This window comes from Micromys minutus (genome assembly GCF_963924665.1).
Source record: "Micromys minutus genome assembly, chromosome: 5".
NCBI classification, from domain to species: Eukaryota; Metazoa; Chordata; class Mammalia; order Rodentia; family Muridae; genus Micromys; species Micromys minutus.
The window spans coordinates 31416435-31427462 of NC_137974.1; the positions used below are offsets into that span (position 1 = coordinate 31416435).

At 40.1% G+C, this 11028-nt stretch overlaps 1 pseudogene across 1 annotated transcript; it reads left to right on the forward strand.

Moving 5' to 3' along the window:
* Positions 1–1434: 1434 nt before the first annotated feature.
* Positions 1435–2496, forward strand: LOC308421099 (ubiquitin-protein ligase E3A-like; annotated as a pseudogene). The gene has a single exon. The product of its transcript is annotated as a ubiquitin-protein ligase E3A-like (transcript).
* The last annotated feature ends 8532 nt before the right edge of the window (positions 2497–11028 follow it).

Sequence of the window (11028 nt, forward strand, 5' to 3'; positions counted from 1 at the left end):
GGAACTGGGTGGAAGAGGGGATGGGAAGAAACTGGGGAGGATGAGGGAGATCATATGTAAGGAAAAAGGGGGAGAGAGGAGGAATAACAAGGGCATCTCTAGAACTTGCCAGAGATCTGGAATGGAGAGAGGTCCTAGAGGGTCTATGGGGATGACTCTAGCTGAAATTCCTAGCAGTGAGAGGTATGGATCCTGAAACAGTCACTTCCTAAAGCCAGGAAGTACTTAAAAACCCAAATTGAGACCCATCCCATGGGCAAGCACCGATACCTGATGCTATTAATGATACTCTGTTATGTTTGTAGACAGGAACCTGTTCTTGGAGAGGGCAAAAGATGCAGAGACTCATACACAAACATTAGATGAAGCTCAGGGAGTCTCAAGAAGAGTTGGGGGATTAAATGGAAGTGTCTTTTATGACTAGAGGGTGGGAAAAGGCATTGGAGAATTGTAGTTAAAAGAGACATGTAAATAGACAGGCATTTTTAAAAAAAGGTTTGCTTTCACCTTGGGGTAGTATGTAAACATGCAAATGATGAGAGGAGAGACAGGATACAGTCAGAAGTTAAATGATAAAAAATGGACTGTGGGCTTTTAGGCCAGGCTTCAGAATGAGAAGCATTCCAGAACCACGTAAGATCGTGGGGTAGCTAGCCAGTGGCCTCCACCTCTGGCGGAGGCTGGATAATATAGGAGACCTGATACAGTTTGGCTGATAAGTTTAGGGCTAGAGATTCTGCGCCCAGCGTTTGTGCTACATGGCTAGTTCTAAGATAATAAAGCTGTCTGAATATTTTTGTGCTGTGGAGCAAAGTGGACCGAGATAGAGAGAAGCCGGGTCTCTGATGGCGGCTTGGAGAAGCTAAGCTGTGAGTCTGGGATCACACTTACAGCACGGGGTAGCTGGGCTGGGAAGAATGGGAAAGTCAGTTGTGGGGCCAGTGGCAGCCAATCTCGGAGCTAAGCTGGGAGTGAGGGCCACAGCCCGGAGAAGGGCAGTAGCGTGTTTTAAAATTACACACAAAAGTTCATACCTGTATTTCCAGCACATGGGAAGCAGAAAGAAGATCGTGAGTTTGAGACAAAGTATGAGGCAGAGGAGCATGGTCAAAGAAGTGTGATGCATAACCTTGTCTCAAAACAACAGGTCAACCCCAAGACACAACAACATCAAATAATTTGCAGGTTAATTAATTCTAAGACATGTTTATAAGTTAAGAATACAATAAAGAAAGTGGAGATGATTTAGCACTGATGAATTATGCTTTCTAGTCAAAGAAGTTGCTCAAGGTTAAAATTCTTGTAAGAGACTGATTTTAGAGTTCACCAGCTCCTCAAAAGTCTGCAGAAATATGAATTATTAAGCCTATGTTCAGCTTAAGTCAGCAGTTAGACTGGTGTGACAACCAGTTTTTAATCAGTGACTCAAAGCTGTTATCACTCTGATGTCACCGAATGGTCACAGCTTGTTAAAGATCACCAGGAAAATCCTAGTCTGAGGATGTTGAAGCTAGCCCAATGAAGCAAGCAGCTACAAAGCATCTAATAGAATACTACCATCAGTTCATGAGGGGCTGTGGGAACGAGGCCTGCACAAATGGGTTCTGTGCTTCCTGTCCAACTTTTCATCTTATGGATAACAGTGCAGCATCTCTGAAAGCCCTTGAGCATTATAAGATTAATGCAAAACTCTGTGATCCCCATCCCTCCAAGAAAGGAGCAAGCTCAGCTTGCCTTGAGAAGTCAAAGGGTGCATCTAACCACCCGGAGATAAAGATGAACAAGAAGGAAGGAAAAGATTTTGAAGATGTGAATTACCTAACTCAAGAGATAGTGTATGAAATTTATGAACTATGCAGGGAGAGTGAGGATTATCCCCCTTTAATTTGTGTAATTGGCAGAAAAGTTTTCTAGTGCTGAGGCACCGGTTCAGAGTTTTAGGGAAGTCAAACAACATACGAAGGAGGACTAGAAAGCTCCTCAAGAAAAGGATGAAGACAAGGATAGAGATGGAAAGGAAAAAAGCTGCATGTTCTGCTGCTGCTATGGAAGAAGACTCAGAAGCATCTTCTTCAGGGATGGCTGATAGCTCACAGGGAGACAACGGTGTGCAAAGTGGGTCCTGATGAAGACTGTGGACTCTGATGCTATCAGAAGGGTCTACAGCAGTTTGCTCGCTAGTGAAAACATAGAAACTGCCTGCCTGAATGCACCTGCATATCTGTCACCTAACTTGGAGTGTGATTTGACATATCATATATGTATGCTCAATACCCTAATTATCTCAATTTGTCCATTATTGTAATGGAGAATAGGAGTCTCCACAGACCTGGATATCTGAAAATGGCACTGACATTATTTTGCAAAGCTATGTGTAAGCTACCCCTTGCAGCTCAAGGAACACGGATTAGGCTTTTGAAACTTGAAGTTAAGGAAACGGCGTGGTACATGTACTGCTCTTCTAGCCTCCAAAGAGCTTTCTGTACAAAACTTTGAGAATCTGTAAAGATGGAAAGGAGAACTTGGAATGTTTGAACCACAGCCCTCAGAACTTTCATTACAGCACAACAAATTAGAACGACTCAGGCCACAGTATGTTGTCTTCTTGTATCTTGCAGTGAACTGTCTCAGTATCCAACCCTCCTAATATACGAAAGGACAGGGATTTTTGTTGTTGTTGTTAAGTTTACTAGGGAAAGTGCATCTGGCTAATGATAGGATAGTCAAGCCTATTACAACAAAATTAGAAAGTGTGTTGTAGGAACCCTTCTCCACTGTTGGTGGGGTTGCAAACTAATACAACCACTCTGGAAATCAGTCTGGCGATACCTCAGAAAATTGGACATAATACTACCTGAAGACCCAGCTATTCCACTTCTGGGCATAAAGTTGTTAAAAAAATAAGAAAAAAAAAGAAAGTGTGTTGTATAAATAAGCATGTAAAAGTGCACTTAAAATGAACCTTTATTATTCCCGAGATTTTAAATAGGCAATCCAAAGTCTCCCCCTCTGCTGCCATCATCTTGTTTGATCAGTTTGCAAATCAGTCCATCAGTGTTGCAGCAGAATAGAAAGTCCAGCTACTGTGCCTTGTGTAACTTACTCACACAGCAAGCCAGCCTGGAGATGAATGGAACTAGTACTTCTGAGAATTGAATTGTATATCCCCCAAATGAAAATTTACTTCAAAAGGGCTAAAGATTTCATGCCCTATATTAAAATACAAATAGGCTTAAATTACTGGATATTTAATGTCGTTTCTCATTCCTAGTCTTCTATGCCTCTAGTGTTAATTTCTTTTGTTGCATGGCAAAATTAAAAAAAATATTGTATTTTTAACTAAGGTGAGGAAAACAAAAAGAAATGTGGACTGTGGAGGTAAAGCTGTATTTTTAATTAGGTTAGAAGTCAGGTCTGTGAAGAGGTTCACAGCTTTGAGCGAACCTTGAAACAAAAACCCATAAGATCTTGGTAATGTAGATGGGCAGTGGAGAAAAGGTGAACGGTATGAGAAACTTGATTTTTCTGAGATACATTTTTCTGTCGTAATAGGACACATTATTTTGGAAAAATTTTATGTATTTGATATAAATGGAATAAAATCATTGCATTTTTAAAAGAACACGTCAAAATACACCCATAAACTTGGTAAAACCCCAGACTAGAAATTCTTTCTCCAGCATATGGACTCACCTGTTGTGAAATCAGTACCAGTAGCTAAGGCTCACTCTTTAATGAAGTTTAGGAGTGCCTTTCCATTGTTTCTACTAGCTTTGTTTATGTGGTTGTTTTTTCTTCAAAATTATAACTGGATTAAAAACCTTGTTATTCATAAAAATGCATTCTAAACAATTACATTTTATCATTTGACAAAAGCCCCACTCAGCCTAATCAGAAAAGCATTTTGTTAGAGTGCACTGTAATGGATGCTGAGACGGATTGCAGTGCAGGAGGCTGAGACAAAGCCACTGATGAAGCTCAGTCCTGAAGGAATCATTTCTATTACCCATCAAAGGCCCACGGAACGCTGTGGATGGAAGAACAAAATAATGGGGAAGTAGGAAGACAGAGAGATAGGGAAATCTGGTCCTCATGACACTCCATAACTAACAGTCATCACTAACTGAAGCAGCTATGGCTACTGGCTATGAGGTAGACCCTGTCATCTGTCAGTAATGGATAGGGATGGGCTAATGTATCTCTACACATTTGTAGTGATGACTTTTGGCTTCCGGAAGATCACACAAGAACCCACCCAGGAACTATCTTTGGATCCTAGAATAAAAACACATACATATATTTAAAATGTCTTGGCTACTTCGAAACCATCCAGAAGAAGCTATTCCAGAAGTCAAGACAATTAGCCCCTGTTGAACATGTATGTTTGCTTACTTTCAAAACGATGAACACATGTTGAATACATGTTTGCTTACTTTCTGGGTATTTTTTCTTCATTTGAATAACAAATGTCTCTTCAAAAATGTGCGCTTGTCATTCTTTTTCATTTCATTTCTACTGATATTACTGTTTGCATTTGGGAAAAGGTAGATGTCAATATTCTTTGCACAATTTACTCAGGGACCTCTCTTTTAAAAATATATCTTATGTATTTTAAATTAAATTAAATTAAAAAGACAATTATATCATTTTCCACCTTTCCTTTTTTTCCCTCTGGCTTTTATCTAGCTCCTCCCAGGCCTTCAATTTGGTAGCTTGTCTTCTTTTACTGTTATTATTTCAGACATGTATATATGTGCACAAATATGTAAATGTAATCTGATGGGTTGAATTTTTGTCGTTTGGTGTACATGGTTTCAGGATTGATTACTTTGTGTTTGATAAGCACCAAGGGAGTTCATTCCTGGGAGGGGCTAATTCTCCTGCTCACAGCAGTCATTAATTGCCTGTCATTCTTTGTCTAGTGATGGGATCTTGTGAAATTCTTCCCCTCTGAGCTAGCATGTCCATTAATACATTCATTGTTTAGGTCATTTTGTTTAGGTATTTCTAGGAAAGACTGTTTCACAGCTGACTTCCTGGTATTCTGGTTCTTATAATCTTTCTGTTCTGTCTTCTGGGATGTTCCCTGAGGAGTAGATGAAGGATCTATGATATACCTATATTCCTTAGGACAGCTGTACCCACAATCTGTTGGTCTTTGCATTATGTCCAGATGTGTTTCCTGTGATTGTGGTCATTTGCTATAAATACTAGCTACTTTTCTGAGGATAATAGCTATAGTTTTCTGTGGGCATTAGGGTAAGTTTGAGAATGCAGTCACAAGTTATCCTGACCTTGCAGAGGAGTGGTAGGATTGTTTTCTAGGACCCGTGCCCTCACTAGAATCAGGAAGTTGGCTAGGTTTCCATGAACAGCCATGATTTCCCACCTATTTACTGAGCCTTCATGTCAATTAGACAGTTGGTTATCACCAATATGTGAGTGACAGTTGCACCTTTAGGGATATCTTGATATATTGGTGATTTATGCTCCTCAAGTGCTAGTAGAAATACTGAATTACTCCTCACCATACCAGCTCTTATAGGGTTTTCTGGTATGAGGAGAACACAGGAAAAAAGCTTTCAAGTTAGATCCAGTTAAAATGATTTGTTTCGGATATCCTGAGTATATGGTATCTTCAGCATTAGAGAATTAACTTGAACCTGTGAGAGGCAACTGAGGCTTACATCCATGGTCTTTGTGGTACTTTGGGAGTCTCTTGGACAATCCTCACCATCCATATGAAAAGAGGATTTTTGAGCTTGATATTAGAGTTTTGTTAGTCTATGGCTTCTGTGGGAGTATTGTAAGTCCAAATAGCATAATTTGTGTGTGTGTGTGTGTGTGTGTGTGTGTGTGTGTGTGTGTGGATACAGTCATATGTATTGTGTATTTTATGATTCCTTAAGGCTTTATGAAAAGATAACCTCGGTACTATTTGTCCCTGCTTCTCCTTTGGATTTCCCTTTCCTGCTCCTAGTTAAAGCACTCCCCATTTTTCTCTGTCCTATTTCATGTCACCTGTATCATGTGATTTCTCCTTCAAAGTTATGATTTCTTTATACTTCCTTTGTTTCTATTGTTACTCTATGTTGTATACTTGAATCTGGATATTTGGAGCTAGGATTCCCAATTACCATTTGCCAGAGTCTGGATTACCTACCTCAATATGAACTTTATTAGATCCACCCATTTACCTGTCAACTTCATGTTTTTGTTTTCCTTTATTCAAAAAAAAAAAAAAAAAAAAAAAAAAAGGAAGCCTCTGGATTAGTTTCATGGTCCTGTGGGCTCTGTTTCTGAAGAGCACATTGTCTTTAACAATGGGGACATACCTTCTACATATTCTACAACCAAAGACAATAGCAATAGCTTGTAATGTTAAGGAGTTGAGATATTGATTAGGGTTCTCCAAGGGGCTCCTTAACATTACAAGCTATTGCTATTGCCCTTGGCATACATTGAACCTCACCCAATAATTGTTGGACATTCCACTCTCATCAATGGACAGTGTTGGTCATGGAAACAGTGACGGTTTGTCCTCTGACAGGTTCGGCCAGCATCCGACAAATACAGATGCAGATACTCACAGCTAAACATAGGACTGAGCGCCACTGTGACTGCAATGGAAGAGCTAAGGGAAGGACTGAGGGAGCTAAAGGGGATTGCAACCCTATAGGAAGAACAATATCGGTTAACTGGACCACCTGGAGCTCCCAGGGACTAAACTACCAGTCAAAGAGTACACATGGAGAGATCCATGGCCCTAGCTACATATAGGAGAGGATGGCCGTATTGGGCATCGATGGTAAGGGAGGCCCAAGGTCTTGTGGAGGTTTGATGTCCTCATGTAGGGGGATGGTGGAGTCATGAGGCAGGAGTGGGTGAGTGGGTAGAGGACCACCTTCATAGAGAAAAATGGGAGAGGGGATGGGATGGGGATTTGTGGAGGGGAAACTGGGGAGGGGGATTTCATTTGAAGTGTAAACAAAGAACCAAGAACTTTGATTACATCAGGTTTCCTTTTTTAAAATTTTTATTGGATACTTTCTGTATTTACATTTCAAGTATTATTCCCACCAACACTTCTATCCCACCTCTCCCTCCTTTTGCCTCCATGAAGGTGCTCCCTCTCCCAACCACCATCTCCCACCTCAGTGTCTTGGCATTCCCTTACACTGGGAAAATGAGACTTCACTGGACCAAGGTCTCATCTCCCATTGATGCCAGACAATGTTATCCTCTGCTACATATGTAACTGGATCAATGGGTCTCTCCATGTGAACTCATTGGTTGGTATTTTAGTCCCTTGGAGCTCTGGCGGGTTTGGTTGGTTGATAATGTTGTTCTTCCTATGGCGTTGCAAGCCCTTTCAGCTCCTTCAGTCCTTTCTCTAGCTCCTTCACTGTGGTCCCCGTGTTCAGTCAGATGGTTAGCTGCAAGGATCCTCATCTATATCAGTATGGCTCTGGCAGAGCCTCTGAAGAGGCATCCATATCTGGTTCCTGCCAGTAAGCACTTCTTGGCATCACCAATAGTAAATGGGTTTGGGGGCTTCATATGGGATGGATCACCGGGTAATGCAGTCTCTAGATAATCGTTTTAAAATTCCTACTCCTCTATTTGTCCCTGTATTTTCTCCCATGCATGTTTAGTTCTTCTTTCTAAGAAGAATCCACATTCTGGATTCCTTCTTTTTGAGCTTCATAAGGTCTGCAAATTGTTTCTTGGGTATTTCGAGCTTTTTGGGCTAGTATCTGCTCATCAGTAAGTGAGTACCATGTGTGTTATTTTGTGACTGGGTTACCTTACTCTGGATGATAGCTTCTACTTCCATCCATTTGCCTAAAAATTTCATGAAGTCATTGTTTCTGATAGCTGAGTAGTATTTCATTATGAAAATGTACCACAATTTTTATATCCATTCCTTTGTTGAAGGACATCTGGGTTCTTTCCAGCTTCTGCCTATTATAAGTAAGGCTGCTATGAACGTGGTGGAGAATGTGTCCTTGTTATATGTTGGAGCATCTTCAGAGTATATGCCCAGGAGTGGAATAGCTTGGTCCTCAGATATTACTGTGTTCAATTTTCTGAGAAAACCTCCAGACTAATTTCCAGAGTGGTTGTACCAGCTTGCAATCCCACCAACAGAGGAGTGTTCCTATTTCTCCATATCCTTGCCAGCATATGCTGTCACCACAGTTTTTGCTCTTAGCCATTCTGACTGGTGTGAGGTGGAATCTCAGGGTTGTTTTGATTTGCATCTCCCTTTCACATCAGGTTTCTAACAGCTATTCTCTAGGCAAACATTTTATGAATTCACAACCTTTTTTACATAATGATAATCATGCTCATAGTGCAGGACATAGGAAGAACCCATTACACCTCCTCAGTCTCTTCATTCAGCTCTAACTTACTAACTTAACACTTTCTCCTAAGTGATGGTGATACTACGTAAGCTCATGAACAAAGGCATAATTGGAGTTATTTTTCTTTCTGAAAAGCTTTGGAGATGATAGATGATGCTAAGTAGATGGTAAATTTATTTTTTTAAAAAATTACAATGAACAAATATTAAAATTACATGTACGCACAGTTACAGATATATGGCTGTGTACACTAGGGATACATTAATTCACCCACCTGGAAACATAATTTAAAAGACAGAGAATAATAGCTACATAAAGTAACTAGAGAAACAGATGTAGGAAGAATAAAATATATTTCTATTTCTACTTTCTGATACTTATAGAGTCACAAGAGTTCTGTGCTTATTCTTTCTTTTTTTCCCTTTCTACCACTTAAGTGGTTGCCGAAGCTTAATGTACAGAACTCTTCAACTGATTAAAACACAAAAAAGTCTAACATTTTGTTGAGTCAAAAAATCATAGGAGCCCATTAATCTGTAAACAGATATTTCAGCTCACTCACGGAGGTAATAAATGTTAAGGGAGGGGTCTGGAGGAAGCTTCTAGAATATGTTTTTCAAACACAGTTTCAGCACAGTTGTAGGATAAACCCCAGATATCTTTGGGTAGAGACAGCACCCCAAGCATCCTTGTTTAAGGTGTGGCAATGAAGACCACGTGGCTGTTACCTGTCCTTTGGAAGTGGGCTGCCCCAGTTCAGGGAACATAACTGCCGTTCTAGCCCAGAGATTTGGAACACCAGATAGGATGAAGACAGGACTAGAAAGCAGATCATCACAAAGATGACTCTGAGGGGCCGGGTATCTCACAGCCTCAATTCCTGGTCCATAGTGGGCTCTTCCTCCAATGCATCTTTCTCATAGATGGCCTCAGACCCTGGAGGTTTTGTGGAGGAGAAGCAGCTATCTATGGAGTCTGTGGGTATCCAAGAGACACAAGAGATGTTTTCTGGAGTGACAGGGATGGGAAAGCTGAGTATGTTTTTCTCCACCTCATCTTAGGGATAAGGACTTCCGAGGACTTGCACTCAGCTTCCTCTGTAAATTTCCTTATACTCAGACTTTTCTTGCTGTAAGGCTTTGGTGAGTGCAGACCCTTACTCCTGAACCTTTCCTGGTCTCTCTTTGCAGGGCACATGACTCTTCAGAGGTGCTGTCTTTGTTTGTTGCTGTCTGTCTCGACAGGCTCGCTACTGCTCAGGGCGGTCACTGCAGCTTCTTCTCCTTTCTGTGCTTATTCTTACGTTATGATCACAGGAAATATTGAGAGTAAAAATTATATACTGAGCTAGCAGTATTTCATGTAGTTTTGGTTATAAAACTTATTTGCAGCTTCGGAAAATTTGACCTAGAAACTTAATTGTCCTTGTGGTATTAAACAGCCACTAGTTATAGACCGTATTTAGGTGTCAATTCCCAGAGTACATTTAAATGTCCATGCTGAGAGTATACCCATGAACAATATGCATTCCGATGCGACATATTTTAAACTGATTTAATTGCCAGCCTTTATAGACTCTTAAATTTATCTTGGTGTCAAGGACTAAGCTAGACGCTGTCTACCTCCAGTTAAACCAACTTTCTGACTGGTGATTACACAGAAGGACAAAACAACCTAAATTTGTTAAGTGAATCAGCCCCACAGATGCTGAAGTGTGGGCATGAATCAAACCTAATGGAGTCTTCAGTGCACCAATGAAGCATTGCTTTCTACTGGAATGTGACCGTGCTTGCGGTTTATGTATCTTAACCTCTGATGTATATTTCCTTTAATAAAGCCGGAGAACTAATACCTTAAGAGGGCTACCTTGTCTCATTCCAGCATTTTCTGTATTAAAAGTAAAAGATTTTTTGGCTTTGGTTCAGGACTGTGGTTAAAGAGATGAGCTTTCTCCATGGGTAATCAAAAGCATTGGAATATGGTCAGGAGTGCTATCCCATTGACAAAAATCTAAGGATGGGCTTATTTCTCTCTCATTTGCCATCCAGTAAAAGTTCTTCTAAGGTCCTTGCAAGGGTCTAAAGTCCTGTTGATAAGCTTTTCCAATTCTATATGCTATGACCAGACCATTTATCATTCTAGACTGATATCCCATTCCTTCCAAAGTACCAAAGACCTAAGTAGAAAACTTTAGTACACTTTGCTTCTTTATGTAGTACATTTGAGATTTACTAGAACATCACTCTAGGTAAATTAAGCTTGCTTGTTCTATGAAATGATTGGCTTGACTTGCTTTCCATAAAGTTGTGTATCATGTTAGGACCTTTGTGTTGTGGATAACAAAGTTGTTTTTATAGATGAGATTAAAAACTTCTCCAGTTTTAATTTGTGTTTGTGATATGATTCTTCTCAAATAATGTGAAATCCTATTAACCATGATCCATATCCATTTTCTAAATTAAATCCTCACCAGCAAACGTACAGTCAGGGAAATAGCAATAGGTACTTGTTACAGAGATAGATTTCTCAGCTGTAGGAGTTCTCTGATAGATTTTTAGTTGTCACTTATGTATATTATCTTATTAGAGGCTAATAGCAATACTTTGACTTCTTCCTTGTCAATCTGTAACCACTTGATTTGTTTTAGTTGGATTATTGC